This window comes from Hevea brasiliensis, chromosome 14 (assembly GCF_030052815.1).
Source record: "Hevea brasiliensis isolate MT/VB/25A 57/8 chromosome 14, ASM3005281v1, whole genome shotgun sequence".
NCBI classification, from domain to species: domain Eukaryota; kingdom Viridiplantae; phylum Streptophyta; class Magnoliopsida; order Malpighiales; family Euphorbiaceae; genus Hevea; species Hevea brasiliensis.
Window position 1 is genome coordinate 15,356,743 of NC_079506.1, and position 17,778 is coordinate 15,374,520.

Genomic DNA, 17,778 nt, shown 5'->3' on the forward strand with positions numbered 1-17,778 from the left:
TATTAAATTAATAATATATATTTATATAATATATATAAATATTTTTATACTTTAACAAAATTATTAAAATTTAAAAAATAATTTTCTCATTTTAAAATAAGAATTACTTCTTTAAAAAATAATTTATTTTTTTCTCTAATTAATAAAATATTCATTTAAAAATATCAAATTGTAAATTGCATGAATAATGTTCATGATCATGATGCAGATAGAATATATCATCTTTTTGTCACATCACATAATGCAGACAGATCATAACATCTTTAGTGCAATTATAAATATCCTTTAACACATTGAATTTCAACTTTCTGGAGAGATTTTTGTGGAAAATCTAAATTCTACTTAAATTCCAAATTCATTTAATTCACATTACCACTTGGAAATAATTCGAGATTTGATTAATTAGATATTTAATTTGATTAAATTAAATTAAAAGTTAATAAATTGACCTTATTAATTTAAAGTTAGTAAATTAAATTTAAAGTTAATATTTACGTTATTTAATAAAATTAATTTATCAAATTAATTTATAAGCTAACTTAACACTTTTGAATGAATTCATTAAAGAAGTTCATAAACTAATTTATTAAATAAATTTATTATTTAACTATTAAAATATTAAATATTTATTATTACATTAAAAATTGAAATTATTAATCAAAAAATTAATATTATATGAATTATTTCATATAAAATATCTTATATAAAACGAAAAATCAACAATTAACAAACAAATATAGATAATGAATTCTAAAAATTTGTAACTATCATATAGTTATTTTTTTAAAAAAATTTCAGCTCTCTTATTTGAATTAAAGTGCTGACATGGTCCACATTAACAGTATCTGTGTCTGGTGCACTCATTGTTGGGATAGTCAAAGACCATTATGCCCTTTCTCTCAATTGCACATTTTTTTTCTTATTAATATTTGACACTCTTCCGACATATTTTTTCTCTTTTCAAATTAAGACTCATTAACGTTTTTCATGAAAAATATTTTTAAAATTCAATTTAAAATTTTTAATTTTTAAAATTCAATTTAAAAATTTTAATTTTTAAATTAAATTAATTTAAATAAAAAAAATTAAAAATAAATTAAATGAAACACAAAATTGTACAATTATCTTTTTTTTTTTTTTTTGCCCTTTCTTTTCTTTTATGCTAAGGTCATTGAAGACTAATACAGCATATATCATTTAATTTTTTTTTTTTAAATTTATTTCATCTTATGTAACAGGATTAGACTGATTGTTGTCTGCTTATAATGATGTAGCAGTCAATAGACATCTGCTTTCTTCTCTAAACAATGCTATCAGTGGGCCAATTCTTTTTTAACTTCTTCTTGGCATAGAGCTTCCCCACTTTCTTTTTGTCACATCACATCACTTGTCATCTTTAATGCAATTTTTCACATTTGATTTCAAAACTTTCTGAAGGAATTTATGTGGTAAATTGTACATGAAATTTCAGACTCATTTGGCTCACATTTCAGGATCATCCCTGGCTTTGAATGTCAATTATTTTTATAATTTTAGATAATTTATTTAAAAAAAATAACTTGAGAAAATTATTTTTTTAATTTTTATAATTTTATTAAAATATATAAATTTTATATATATAATATAAATATATGTAATTAGTTTATTATTAATTAAATAATAAAAAATATTTTATTAAAAAATATTTTTTAGAGAATAACTTTTATAGAAAACATTTTTTTTATATGTAAATTATATATAAAAAAAACTAAGCTAAAAAGTGAGCCAACACATTAACAAGAAATTTGTAACTATCGTATAGTGCTTACATTGTCCACATTAACAGTATCTGCGCAACGCGTAATTGACTTTTCCTCACAATCTACAAGAAGTCTGGTGCACTCATTATTAGGATAGTCAAAGACCATTATGCCCTTTCTCTCAATTGCACTTTTTTTTTTTCTTATTAAAATGGGCACCCTTGTAATACAGTGATGGCAATAGAAGAAATTTTTATGAGTACTGAATTTTACCAAATTTTAGTAGGTTGAACTTGAGTTTTATATAATTAGTTTTGTATTGAGTTTGAATTTAAAAAATAAGGTTATGTTTTATTTAAATTTTATGTATTGGGTATTATTATTTAAATATATTTATATAAATATTTAATTAAATATAAAATATATATTTTTTATAGTAATATATATGAATTTTATATATTTTATTTTATATAAAATGAAATTTAAATATTTTATAATATTATTAAATTTTTAAATATAAATTATTAATTAAAATAATTTTTAATATAAAATATTCATTACAATATATAAAATTAAATGAGATTAAGAATTTTTTTTAAATAATAATAATTGAATTTGAGGTTGATTTAAATAGTTAATAATAAATTTTAATCAAATTTAAAATGAAATTGAATTTTAATGATATTAATTAAATTTAAATAAAATAATTTTTATGAATACCCAACTCATTCTCATCCATATACCAACATATTTCTTCTCTTATTAAATTAAGGCTCATTAACATTTTTCATAAAAATTATTTAAAAAAAATATTTATTATAAAAATATTTTTTATTATTTAATTATAATATTAAATTAATAATATATATTTTAAATATTTTTATATTTTAATAAAATTATTAAAATTAATTTTCTCATTTTAAAATAAAAATTATTTTCTTAAAAAATAATTTATTTTTTTAATTAATTTATTTTTTAAAATATTTCAAACACTAAAAAATTTTTTCAAAACAATATTTTTTCGTGAAATAAACAAAATACATTTCATCCACCAGCTTCTATATCTCTTCTTTTCCTTGAAAACTATAATGGCAGAAGCATTCGTCTTCAATCTGGCATTTCTACCTCTTTTCCAACTTTTTTTTTTATTGTCCTTCATTGTGATTGTAGCATAAATCAAACTACTTTTTTTTTTTTTTTCGTTTGTTACGATTTTTCTTTTTCAATTTCAATGGAATCATCTTTAATTCCTTTTGTTTTCCTTGTATATAAATCAATTGAGCCGAACAAGATTAACCATTTTACAAACTTATTAAATTAGCTTGTCATGTTTAAATTTAACTCATTTACCTTAATTATCATTTCACAATACCATAAATATATTGATTTTATCTATGATTATAAAATAATATATTAATAATTATTATTTAAAAACATAATATAATTAAAAGAAATTAGGAATTTGAAGCATAAAGTATGAAAAATGTAAAACTAAATTCAAACAATGACTAATTTAATAATTCACAAAATAAAGAAATTGATAATATTAATAATGAAAATTAATAAAATGAGATTAAACTAAACACTCAAAAGTAAAATTCCAAGCAATAATTGATAAAAGACGATTTTAGAGTTATGGGTTCATATTTAAGTCATTTTGGGATTTTCCCTAGCTAGCCAAATCCATGAAACTTATGGATTTAAAGGAGATTAATTCTAAAATCTTTTGAAAAATCTTTTGAAAACTCTTTCGAATGAGACAAAGAGTGACTTAATTAACTTAATCCTACTTTCGTGGAGTTAAAATTATCCAAAACCCATTAGGTTCTTTAATTAATCTATTAAAACCCTCTTAACCTTTAGTCTATTTCTAGATCTAAGTTAATTAAGTCCAATTTCTTGATTAACTATCACTTGATTTTCTCCTTTCAGTGCTTCAACCAAGGATTAAGAACATAACTTAATGGGGCCCTTCATTAAGCATTTGAATAAGCACACAAGAAATGGATTAAACCTCATAAATTTCATTAAATTGGGATTAACCCAGTTCAAATCCACAAAAATAATTAAAATATTACATCCCTTACTCCAGAATCAAAGAAAACTACTCACAATCCATGTTTAACGCAAGAAATTCTAAGTAAAAGAAGAAATAAATCATGAAAATAAACTAAAACTAAAGAAACCCGATACAAGAAAGGTAGGAAATATGCAAGAAAAGAAGAAAACTCTAAATCTGATCTAGAAATTGAGAGGTGACGTTTTGCTCTCTAATTTCTGACTCTTCCCCTGCTGCTGCTCCCTTTTTTGTCTCCCCCCCCTTTCTAAAATGATAAGGGCCTATTTATATCTTTTTCTCTGACAAGCAGCCCTAAAATGGTGTGTTTGAGGTGTGTTTTTATGAGGGAATATTCTGCCAGCTCATTATGAAGACTTATTGGAACTGCATAAGTTATGCAGTCCCTTATGCCTTATGCAGTTTTCGGCTAGTTCCAGGGCTCTCTGTGCGAAGCTGCATGAGCAGGGTGCAAGACTGCATAAGTTATGCAGTTTTCCGTGAGGTTAAGTTATGCAGTTTTCCGTGAGGTTGCATAAGCAAGGTATGAATCTGCATAAGTTATGCAGTAACTTATGCAGATTTCGGCAGGTTTGGAAAATTGTTTCTTCTCCCTGTGCAGAACTGCACAACTTATGCGGCAAGTTATGCGCAATTTGGCCAATGCATACTTCAACTTTGAAACTTGTTTTTTACATCTTTGGCTGTAGAAATCACTCCTCAATGGCAAAATTTCTTTTTTTAGTCCCTCAAAAACACCATTTTTCCTACAAAACAAAGTAAAATTACAAATTAATCCAAAAATTGACAATCATGAAAAACTATCTAAATAACTAATGAAATTAGCTAAAAGTGACTAACAATCAAATAAAATGGCCATGAAATTAAACCTAAATGATTATGCAAAATGCATGTATCAAATACCCCCAAACTCAAGTCTTTGCTTGTCCTCAAGCAAACTTTAAAATATAATGCAATTTTTAGGAGTGCCTTATCCAAAGAGCTATGAAAATCACTTATTAAAGTAACTTAACATACTTTTAGCCATACCAACAATCCATATACCCATCCTTCAAGATGCAAAGAATCTAATGCTTATCCAAGCTTTCACCGCTTAGCCATCAAGTCAATTATCATCCAAAATTCCCAAACCAACCAATCAAAAGAGAGAGTCATGCTCTAAAATAATTCTAGAACAATCAATAGCCAAAGTGTCTCTATATAGAATGATGGAATTTAATGAGTGAATGAATAAATTTCCAATCCCATAGGCAAATTCTCTACTCCTATCTGCACTAATGTAGCAAGTACTATCAAGAGATCAAAGGTCTTTTTAGGAATGTAATGGGGCTATGGGGTTCAAAATGAGGCTAAGAAGAAAAAGGGTAAAAAGGATTCAAAGCATGAGAATATTTTCAATCTTGAAAACATAAGGTACACCTCTTATTACCCCTTTTTTTTCTCTTTTTTTTTTTTATATAAAGAGGAGAGAAATACACAATGAGAATTTTCAATTGCTAGCATATTTTACAAAGTACATTAAATGGAGGGACACTTTGATACTTTAAGCTTGTATCTTGTATCTTCTCTTGATGATTGTCCCTAAAAATACCACCCCCAAACTCATTTCCTTTAATTACTTTGGGTGGATTCCTTTCAATTTGAATGACAATAATGAAAATCATGTATACTAGCATTTTTACATCATGATAAGCATTTCTTCTCATTTTTATTATTTTTTTTCTCCCTTTTTTTTATAGCATACCTAATATTATAAATAATTATTCTCATGAAAAAGGTTGGAGTGTTTGGTTCATTAGCTAGGTAGCAATAAGGGTTTCAAGAAAAATTAGGAATATAAAGGCTCAAAGGGGTTTGCAAGGGTTAATTTTAATTAGAAAAAAGGCCAAAGGTTTAAAATGAGAAGGTTTAAATCAAAGAATGCATAATCATCTCTCTTTTCAAATACAAGCTGGTATTTCACCTCGAAATGTTTAAAAAATGTGTTCTAGGATTGGTGAGACACTACTTGACTACTTTTTATCCTATAGTTCTCTCTAAACACTTCCATCTCCAAATGACTAGTTGGGTGACTTTTTGGCTAAGAAGATATAGGCAAACGACAAATACTTCAAAACTTTACACCTCTTAGGAAACTTTCAATCCACAAACCCAACTAAAGGTAAGTCAAATCACTCTCATAAGCAACTTCCTATAACTCAAAGGACTTGGCAAAAATTTTATTTTATAAATGCATGATTCCTAAAAAAAAATTGAGCAATGCATTAACTAAATAAAATAAATCTATTTGTAATATCTATATAGTATGATTCCTAGATAATGTGTAATGTATGTATATATGTACAATATAATGTATGCAATCTAATTACAATGTATGTGTATGCTAATGAAATGGAATGAAATGTTTTTTTTTTATACTATTTCCTATATTAAAATGTGAAAACTTTTTGCAAAAATCAAAATTAAAACATTAATGCATACCCCCAAACTCAAAGCAAAGAGGAATAACCAGGAATAGTTAAATTTTAAAGCAAAAAGAAAGAGTTACCTGGTATGGGACAGCGTTTTATCATCTATAATGTGAATTTAAAAGATGATGGTGATGCATAAGAAAGCTGCACAAGTTATGCAGAATAAATGCTGTGCAGAATAGGTGCATAAGGAGAGTGCATAAGCTGTGCAGTATGGCATGAGTTGCATAAGGGACTGCACAGGCTATGCAGAACATTTGCATAAGTAGTTTCATAGCCTGTGCAGTATATTGAAAAGCTGCAGCATAATGATATATCATGAAAAACTTAAAAACACCAGCAGAGGTATGTAAATATGCACAATGTATTGACAAGTATGCACTAAGAGGCAGCAAAGGCAATGAGAAGCAATGAAAAACCAATGGAATAGCCATCCAATTGTACTTCAAGAAAATAGAATTCAAGACAAACTAAAATTGTTCCAGCACATCTAAAAAGAAAAGCTCTTAGAAGTTGAACAAGAGCAAGATAAAAATTAATCTATTTCTATGGTTTTGCCCTTGTCCAAAGATGCTGTTAGAGGACTGGGATGGAGCTGGCTGCTGCTGAAAATTGCTTCTTGCTAGAGGAGGGAAGAAGAAAATAAAAGCGATAGAGGGGAAATTAGGTATCAATCGGCGAAAAGGGGTGTGGGGAGAGGGATTGATGCCGAGAAAAATGGGAAGGAGGTGAACAGTAATGACGGGAAGTGGGAGGTGGGAAAAAGGGTGTGCCGAAAATTTTGATTTGCACAGGTCGTGTGAGTTTCTGCATGAGGGGAAAATGTTGTGCATAAGTTATGCAGGTTCTTATGCAAGTTTCGACTGAAATGGGAAGTCAGAAAAGTTGGTCGTGCAAAAGTGCATAACTTATGCACTCTCTTATGCAAGTTTCGGCAGAAAATGAAATCCCAGAAAATTTGGTTATGCAAAAGTGCATAAGCTGTGCACTTGGTCATGCAGATTTCGGCAGAAATGAAAATGCAGGATTTGAAGTTATGCAAGAGTGCATAAGTTATGCACACACTTATGCAAGTTTCGGCAGAAATTGAAAATTGGCAAAAATGTGGCGGTGCAGAATTACATAAATTATGCACACCCTTATGCAGATTTCGATAAGAAATGAAATGGCAAAAATTTGGTTATTCAGGATTGCATAAGTTATGCAAAAGCTTATGCAGGTTTCAGCAGAAAAGAAAAAATGGCAAAAAAAAAAAAAATGAGATCTGAAAGCTGCATAAGTTATGCAGTTACTTATGCACATTTCAACAAGATTGAAATTATAATTAAAAATGTTTTGCAAGTTTGAAAAATACACTAGAATGAAAAAATGTAATCCTATGAAGTATAAATCATGAGAAATTATCACAAAAAACACATCAATATATGCAGAATCCATCACAATTGCACCATACAAGCTTGTAGAAGTAAGTTCTACGTAAGAGACATTTGTGAATTATGCCATTTCAACTCAAACTCTGCAAATTAACATTTAGCACATTAAAGCTCAATAAAAATCTGCACAAAGTTGTACTTATCCACAAAGGAAAATAGACTCTCCAAGTTATGCCAAGAAAATGCAGCATGTGCACATTGAATCACACAACCCAAATAAGTTCAAAACCACTAAAATGACCCACTTACCATCATATTAACATGATAAGCACAGATATATAAAAGATACATGCCCAACCTCAACAAAGAAGCAAATAGCATATGCTGCAGACCCTTTTTGCTAAAAAATTTTTTCTGCATAAGCCAAGAAGGGGTCATGCACAGGAAGTAATGAAAATAAATCAATCTCAGAAGAGTTAATGGATAAAATATCATATTAAGAGTCACTCCCCAGCAGTGCAACAACCTTCATCCACTGAAATACATCTACAAAAGACAAAATTCAACAATGTCAAAAATTGAATTTGGGGAGATTTAAGATAAAAACAAAAGTAATGCAAATAAAAGTAAATCAACAAAAACAAAATAAAAAACTTGGGGTGCCTCCCAAGAGCGCTAATTTATAGTCCTTAGCTGGACTCTTGTCATGTTTCATGGTGGCTGGAATTGGAATTTATTGCCTCTGTTTTCAATAGGTGCTTCAATGAATCTATACTTCATTTTCTTTCCATCACATGAGAAGATCCTTATTGCTTTGTCTAAAAATCCGACCATTTCTTTCTTGATAACCTTTGGTGCATCTTTTTCTTTGAGAGATGGTTGTTTTACTTCACTTTTCTCCACTTGCTCAACTTGAAAGATTAGTGCCATAGGACAAGGTGGATTACTATTCAAATGTTGTGCAAATGCAGCCTCTTTTGGATTTTCATCATTGATACTCCCTTCATGGATAAGACAACTTTCAAGAAAAGCTTTCGGATAGCTCTTTCTAAAGTGCTCTTTTACTAACTCATCAACTATATCAATTCTCAAATAAGAGTCTACATCTTCATGTTGCTTCTTCTTATCATTGCCAATGTTGAAGACTAAATGATCCTCTCCGACTCTGAAAGTAAGCTTTTCACCTTTCACGTCAATCAAAGCACCAGTTGTAGCTAGAAAAGGCCTCCCCAAAATGATTGGCATATGAGAATCCTCTTCCATGTCCAAAATGACAAAGTCAACTGGGATGTAGAATTTTCCAACCTTCAGTGGTACATTCTCCAAGATCCCTTCTGGATACTTAATTGATCTGTCTGCCAACTGAAGAGAAATGTGGGTTAGCTTAAGATCTCCCATATTGAGCTTCTCATAGATGGAGAGGGGCATAAGGCTTACACTAGCCCCTAAATCACATAAAGCTTTTATAAAACATGATTCCCTAATGTGGCATGGAATTGAAAAACTCCCTAGATCCTTGAGCTTTGGAGGAAGTTTCCTTTGGAGGATAGCACTGCATTCCTCAGTTAAGGCTATAGTCTCATAATCTTCAAGTCTTCTTTTGTTTGAGAGAATTTCTTTCAGAAACTTAGCATAAGAAGGCATTTGGGAAAGAGCATTGATAAAAGGCACATTTATATATAGCTTCTTCAAAACCTCTAAGAACTTCCCAAATTGCTTATCAAGCTTGGCTTTTTGAAATCTCTGTGGAAAGCGAAGCTGTGGCTTGTAAGGCTCTGGAGGTATGTATTTCTCTTCTTTGTCTTCAACCTCCTCTTTACCTTTTCTTGCACTCCCTTTTTCACTCTTTTGTTTTTCATCTCTCTCAACATCTTTCTCATTTTCTCTCTTCTCAACTTTTTCACTCTTCTCAGTATGCACTATTTTACCACTTCTCAGTGTGATGGCATGACATTGCTCCCTTGGATTTTCTATCTGACTAGGAAGTCTTCCCATTGATTTGGTACCTGAAGAGCTTGCTTGTTGTACAATATGATTTTCTAGCATCCTATTGTGTGTTTGCATTTGTTCCAGCCTTGCTTTCATCTCTCTCATCTCTTCATCATGCTTAGTTTGATTAGCAAGAATTTGTTGTAATAAAGCCTTTGTGGTAGAACTTTGTTCTTGCTGTTTTGGTAGAGGTGCAGGATTTGCATTCTTTTGCTGAAAACTAAGTGGCAGTTGCCTAGGTTATTGGTATTGATGCCCTTGTTGTTGTGGTGGAAAGTTCTGAGTAGAAGCTTGATTTTGCTAATTCTGCCATGAAAAATTGAGATGATTCCTCCAAGCATATGAAGGATTATCTACTCCACAGCTCATTGTTCCTTCTGCATAAGCAACTTGTTGAGAACTTCCAGAGCATGATGATGAACTGACTAGCATACTTAAATCCTCCATTTTCTTAGCAAGGACATTAGTGAGTGCATCAAATTTGGCATTGATCATGTTGAATGGATCAAGCTCATACATTCCAGCAACTTGCCTTTTTTGAGTTGGAGTTGACCCTCTTAGACTACTTCATAGATGACTGTTCTTTGCTATTTTCTCTAACAACTCATAAGTTTCATCTTCATGCTTAATGATGAATTCCCCTCCAGTTTGAGCATCAATGATTCCTCTGATAGCAGGAGTGACATTTGTGTAAAAATTCTGGTTTATCATCCATTTAAGAATGGCATGATGTGGACATTGTCTCTCCAACTCCTTCCATCTCATCCATGACTCATAAAGAGTCTCATATTCTCTTGGTCTAAAAGCAATCATTTGATTCCTCAACTCTTGAGTTTTTCCAGGTGGAAAGTATTGGGCAAGAAATGCATCAGTGAGCTGCTCTCAATTTGTAATTGAGTTGTGAGGTAAAGAATCAAGCCAATCCAATGCTCTATCTTTCAAAGAGAATGGAAATTATTTTAGCCTTGCTGCATCATCAGACACTCTTGCTTGCTTTTACATGTCACAGATCATAACAAACTTCTTAAGATGAGTATGAGGATTTTCTAAAGGATGACCTCCAAATTGGGAATTTTGAATCATTTGAAGAACCCCAAAATCCATCTTGTAACTATTTGCATCAATTCTTGGTCTTGCTATACTCTCTCTTAAGTCATCAAAACGAGGAAATTCATGATCCATCATACTTCCCCAAGGCACATTAGCATTTACAACTTCTTCACCATGAGCTGCATTTTCATTGTTTTGATCATTTTCAACATTATCACCACCGATTCCAACTCTTTCTTCTACCATTTCTTGTTCAATTTCAGCTGCTCTCAATGCTTCTTTTCTTCTTCAGGTTTCTTTCTTGTTGGCTCTACAAAACTTCTCAATTTCAGGATTAAATAATAAGGATGTGTCACTTGTGCTTCTAGCTCTTCTCATAAAAGATTAAGAGTACCTAAAAAGAACAAACAAACACAAAATAAAAAGATAACAAAGATAAAACTATAAACAATTAAAATAATCAAGAATTCAATCTTAAACAAACAACTCCCCGGCAACGGCGCCAAAAACTTGATGTGTCCCAACCACAAGTGCACTGGTCGTTCAAGTAGTATAGAAAAAGATATCGTTCCCACGGAGAGTTGTGTTTTCAATTGAATTTTTGATGTAAAATAAAATATGTAAAAATTGTATTTTAATCAAATTAATTAAAGAAATTTAGGAATTTGAAGCATAAGGTATGAAAAATGCAAAACTAAATTCAAACAATGACTAATTTAATAATTCGTAAAATAAAGAAATTGATAATATTAATAATGAAAATTAATAAAATGAGATTAAACTAAACACTGAAAGGTAAAATTCCAAGCAATAATTGATAAAAGACGATTTTAGAGTTATGGGTTCATATTTAAGTCATTTTGAGATTTTCCCTAGCTAGCCCAATCCATGAAATTTATGGGTTTAAAGGAGATTAATTCTAAAATCCTTTGAAAACTCTTTCGAGTGAGACAAAGAGTGCCTTAATTAACTTAATCCTACTTTCGTGGAGTTAAAATTAACCAAGACCCATTAGGTTCTTTAATCAATCTATTAAAACCCTCTTAACCCTTAGTCTATTTCTAGATCTAAGTTAATGTCACGACCCAACCTATGGGCCGGACCGGCACTAGGACCTGGGTCAGCCTAAAGTCCCCGAGGCCCGTAGTAAGCCTAACCATTTCTTAACCCAACTCTAAGGCCCATTTGGGCCCAATTTCAAGAATTTAACCGGACAGAGTCCGGCCATAAAATGGACCTTTCAACGGGGAGTTTTTGACTCATCCGACCTGTAAACACATTATATAATCAATTGGGGAGCTCAGCTCACCCTCCATATACTCATACAATATAAAAATAAATGGGAGCTCAGCTCCCTCATCCAGTCTATCAACATGCATAAAATAATAAGTTTACAGGTCCAAATTAATAATATACATTACAGACCCAATTCAAATAAATATTTCTAACACATGCAGAAATTCTAAGAGTTAACCGGTTTATACAGAAATTAATAAATGACCTGCGAGGGAGAAAAGCATATTAACCTCAAAAATATCCTCCTGTGGCCTGGAAAAATATTGAACAGAAGTGAGCGTTCGACTCAGAGAGTAAAATATCAATTTTAACCGTAATCTCTATAACTATCTAAAGTTAATGCACCCTGTAGAGTGAAATGCAACATCAGCAATATTTCCACATCATAACAGCAAAAAGGTAATTTGGAGCACTCACACACCCAGTAATATCAATCATAATATATGGGAGCTGATTAGCTATACAGCTCTCTTAAATCCAACCTGTGCCAGCGAAGAACTCAAGCCGGACTTTCGCTTAATAAACCAAATCGGGGTCCCAGCGAAGAACTCAAGCCGTGTCTACTCCGAAGGATCGGGTCCCAGCGAATATCTCAAGCCGTGTCTACCCGTCCTATCCATAGTCAACACCACATCACACGCACACCAACGCACGCACACTGCTCTAAATTACCACAACAACATCCATGGCACTTTAACAGTTGTGAATGCAACATAAAACGTGCCTAGAGTTTAACTACATAGATACATACATATATGTGATGCATGGGCATGCTTAAACATATAATAATATCGAAATTACAATTAAAATTAATATTTTACTCACTGACTTGACAGCGATCACTGCGGTGGCTGGGCGGAGGAAGAAGGCTGTCCCGGCTCACCTGACAATTTTTATTACAATCATTTAATAAATTTGACTCAATACGATTAAGAAAAAGACAAAATACATCCTAAGTCGTGCCGAAAATCTGGCAGAGTCTCCCCTATACCTAGGACCTACCCAACCTGCAAAAGGGCTCAAAACACACTTCTATATTCACAATCCATATATCCACAACTCAATCACATCACACAGCCCCTCCTGGGCCCATCCAAACAGTCATCCATCACAATATGTAAACTTTCAATTTAGTCCTTATAATTGACTCTTTTTACAAAAATAACCCAAATAAGCTCTAAAAATTTTAAAACTTTGCCCCGCGGTCCTTAGCAATATTACTAAGCTAATGCAAAAAGAATCATAATTTTCTGAGCTACCACGAATATTTTATGGATTTTTAATCCCATTTAAGCACTAGAAAATTACGAAAAAGTAAGGTTCGGGTTTACCTATGCCGATTCTGACTTCGGGGACGCTCTCGGGACGTTTGACAATGGTGGGGTAGCCAAAACCTCGATCCAATTCAGAGACTTTTTTGGTAGCCGGTCTGTCTGGCCGGAAATTCACAGACCCGAACAACTATCGAATTTCCACGAATTGAAGATACCTACACGAAGCCCACAACACGAGGGTTAGTACATAAATTTTACGGAATTTTCTAAGCTCATTTAATGTTCGGAAAAACACTGCGAAGTTCAGTGGGACCCACCGAAAAACGGTGTCGAAAAATTTTGAAATTTATATTGCCGCGAAGCTCTCGACGAGTAGAGTGCTCTGGTACTCTCAGTTTTCTCGTTGGGTTCACGGTTTGCTAGAAATCTAGCCCAAAAATCAAAATGGGCTAAAACTTTCCGGACAAAAATTGGACAAACTGCTCTATGGATTTTTGTGTTCTTGGTGTCTATGGAAAGCTCTCGAGGTGTAGATGGGTTTAGACACAAGACCCGGCCCAAATGGTGGCCGGATCGGTCGTATTTCGGCCAGGAAGACGAAGCAGCGCGCTTGCGCTTCGCGTCGCTTCGTGCGACACTTGCCGGCGCTCCAGGCGACGGCCGGCGAGCTGGGGCGGTTGGGGAGGTGCGCCAGCGGGCTGGGGTGGCGGGGGAGACGGCTGGCCGGCGGGCTGGGGTGAGAGGAGAGAGAAAATGGGAGAGAGAGAGAGGAAGGTCGGGACGCGCGCAGGGAGAAGAAAAAGGAAGAAGAAAGGCCAGTCCGATTAGACCGGTCCGATCTGGTCCAATTCGATTCGGCCAGTTCGATTCAGAATACAAAATTTTAAATTTTTTTACTCTGTCCTGGGACCGAAAACGAGGCCCAAAAATTCTAAAAAAATTCTAGAAAACTCAGAAAAATTTGTAGACTCCAAATATATTTTTAGTTTTGCCACGTGATTTTTAAATTAATTTTTAAAAATCATCAAAGTTTTATATTTTCGGGAAATCAAACCCGATTTCAAAAATCTTAAAAATCTCAAATAATTTCCTAAAATTTAAATAAAATTAAAACATCAATATTTGCCCAAAAATAATAAATTTAAAAATTAGGGGTGTTATAGTTAATTAAGTCCAATTTCTTGATTAACTATCACTTGGTTTTCTCCTTTCGGTGCTGCAACCAAGGATTAAGAACATAACTTAATGGGGCCCTTCATTAAGCATGTGAATAAGCACGCAATAAATGGATTAAACCTCATAAATTTCATTAAATTGGGATTATCCCAGTTCAAATCCACAAAAATAACTAAAATATTACATCTCTTTCCAGAATCAAAGAAAACTACTCACAATCCATGTTTAACACAAGAAATTCTAAGTAAAAGAAGAAATAAATCATGAAAATAAACTAAAACTAAAGAAACCCGATACAAGAAAGGTAGGAAATATGCAAGAAAAGAAGAAAACTCCAAATCTGGTCTAGAAATGGAGAGGTGACGTTTTGCTCTTTAATTTCTGACTCTTCCCCTGCTGCTGCTCCCTTTTTTATCTCCTCCCCCTTTCTAAAATGAGATAAGGGCCTATTTATATCTTTTTCTCTGACAAACAGCCCTAAAATGGTGTGTTTGAAGTGTGTTTTTATGAGAGAATATTCTGCCAGCTCATTATAAAGACTTTATGGAACTGCATAAGTTATGCAGTCCCTTATGCAGTTTTCGGCTAGTTCCTGGGCTCTTTGTGCGAAGCTGCATGAGTAGGGTGCAAGACTGCATAAGTTATGCAGTTTTTCCGTGAGGTTGCATAAGCAATGCATGAATCTGCATAAGTTATGCAGTAAATTATGCAGTAACTTATGCAGATTTCGGCAGGTATGGAAAATTATTTCTTCTCCCTGTGCAGAACTGCACAACTTATGCGGTAAGTTATGCGCAATTTGGTCAATGCATACTTTAACTTTGAAACTTGTTTTTTACATCTTTGGCTGTAGAAATCACTCCTCAATGGCAAAATTTCTTTTTTTAGTCCCTCAAAAATACAATTTTTCCTACAAAATAAAGTAAAATTACAAATTAATCCAAAAATTGACAATCATGAAAAACTATCTAAATAACTAATGAAATTAGCTAAAAATGATTAACAATCAAATAAAATGGCCATGAAATTAAACTTAAATGACTATGTAAAATGCATGTATCATGAAGTTTCCAAGAAGTGGAGAGTTTGAATCAAAGCTTATATTTGTGTTGAATGGAAAGAGGAAATAATGAGGAAGATGGGATGAAAGTTCTTGAGTCCTGGAAAAAAAAAGAGTAGGAAGTAACTTTTAGGATGTGAACCATTTAAAAATTTCAAATTGGAAGTTTTATGAAAAATGCTTATTGAAGATTACAAGGGATAACCCTTTGCAAAAATGGTATCCTATGTCAAGGAGTTTTTGTAACAACTCTCTTGTCGGTGACATTTTTTTTTTCTTTGCTTTAATGTTCAATTTCACTCGAAAATGTTTGATTTAATTTATTTTTAATTTTTTTAAATTAATTTAAATTTTTAATTTAATTTAATTTAATTTAATTTAATTTAATTTAAAAATTAAGAAAATTAAGAAATGAAATTTTTTCTTAACTAAATCAAACAATCAAAAAATTTAATTTAAAAAAATTAAACTTTTTATTTTTTTTAAATTAAGAAATTAAAAAATTTAATTAAAAAAATTTTAATTTTTAGATTAAATTAATTTAAGCAAAAAAGATTAAAAATAAATTAAAAATAAATTAAATGAAACACAAAATTGTACAATCACCTTTTTCTCCTTTCTTTTCTTGTATGCTAAGATCATTGAAGACTAATATAGCATATATCATATTAAATTTTTTTTTTTAAATTTCTTTCATCTTATGTAACAGGATTAGACTGATTATTGTCTGCTTATAATGATGTAGCATTCAATAGACATCTGCTTTCTCCTCTAAATAATTCTATCAGTGGGCCAATTCTTTTATTAACTTCTTCTTGGCATAGAGCTGCCCCACTTTCTTTTTCTCACATCACATCACATCACTTGTCATCTTTAATGCAATTTTTCACTTTTGATTTCAAAACCTTCTGAAGGAATTTATGTGGTAAATTGTACATGAAATTTCAGACTCATTTGGCTCACATTTCAGGATCATCTCTGGCTTTGGATGTCAATTATTTTTATAATTTTAGATAATTTATTTTAAAAAAAAATAACTTGAGAAAGTTATTTTTTTAATTTTTATAATTTTATTAAAATATATAAATATTATATATATATATGTATATAAATATATATAATTAGCTTATTATTAATTAAATAATAAAAAATATTTTATTAAAAAATATTTTTTAGAGAATAACTTTTATAGAAAACATTTTTTTTATATGTAAATTATATATAAAAAAAACTAAGCTAAAAAGTGAGCCAACACATTAACAAGAAATTATATAATACAAGGGCTATTTCATAATCCAATAGTTAACAAACATATGTATATAGTGAATTACAAAAAATTTGTAACTATCGTATAGTTATTTTTTCGGAAAATTTTCAGCTCTCTCATTTAATAAAAGTGCTCACATTGTCCACATTAACAGTATCTGCGCAACGCGTAATTCACTTTTCCCCACCATCTACAAGAAGTCTGGTGCGCTCATTATTAGGATAGTCAAAGACCATTATGCCCTTTCTCTCAATTGCACATTTTTTTTTCTTATTAATATGGGCACCCTTCTAATACAGTGATGGCAATAGAAGAAATTTTTATGAGTACTCAATTTTACCAAATTTTAGTAGGTTGAACTTGAATTTTATATAATTAGAATTATATTGAGCTTAAATTTAAAAATAAGATTTATGATTTATTTAAATTTTATTTATTGAGTATTTATTATTTAAATATATTTATATAAATATTTAATTAAATATAAAATATATTTTTTTTATAAATAATATATATAAATTTTATATATTTTATTTTTTATAAAATGAAATTTAAATATTTTATAATATTATTAAATTTTTAATTATAAATTATTAATTAAAATAATTTTTAATGTAAAATATTCATTATAATATATAAAATTAAATGAGATTAAGAATTTTTTTCAGATAATAATAATTGAATTTGAGATTGATTTAAATAGTTAAAAATATATTTTAATCAAATTTAAAATGAAATTAAATTTTAATAATATTAATTAAATTTAAATAAAATAATTTTTATAAATACCCTTCTCATTCTCATTCACATTTCAACATATTTCTTCTCTTATTAAATTAAGGCTCATTAATATTTTTATGAAAATTATTTTTTAAAAAATATTTATTATAAAAATATTTATTATTATTTAATTATAATATTAAATTAATAATATATATTTTAAATATTTTTATATTTTAATAAAATTATAAAATTAAAAATATAATTAACCTTAAAAAATAATATA

The 17,778-nt window shown here is 30.4% G+C and overlaps 1 protein-coding gene and 1 non-coding gene across 14 annotated transcripts in view; both read left to right on the plus strand.

Annotated features, from left to right (window-relative positions):
* Positions 1-17,778, plus strand: part of LOC110649167 (putative disease resistance protein RGA3) — a 94,562-nt gene that overhangs the window by 69,803 nt on the left and 6,981 nt on the right. The window lies entirely within an intron of this gene.
* On the plus strand, positions 10,371-10,478 carry LOC131173702 (small nucleolar RNA R71). The gene has a single exon (XR_009144015.1). It is a non-coding gene; the product is annotated as a small nucleolar RNA R71 (small nucleolar RNA).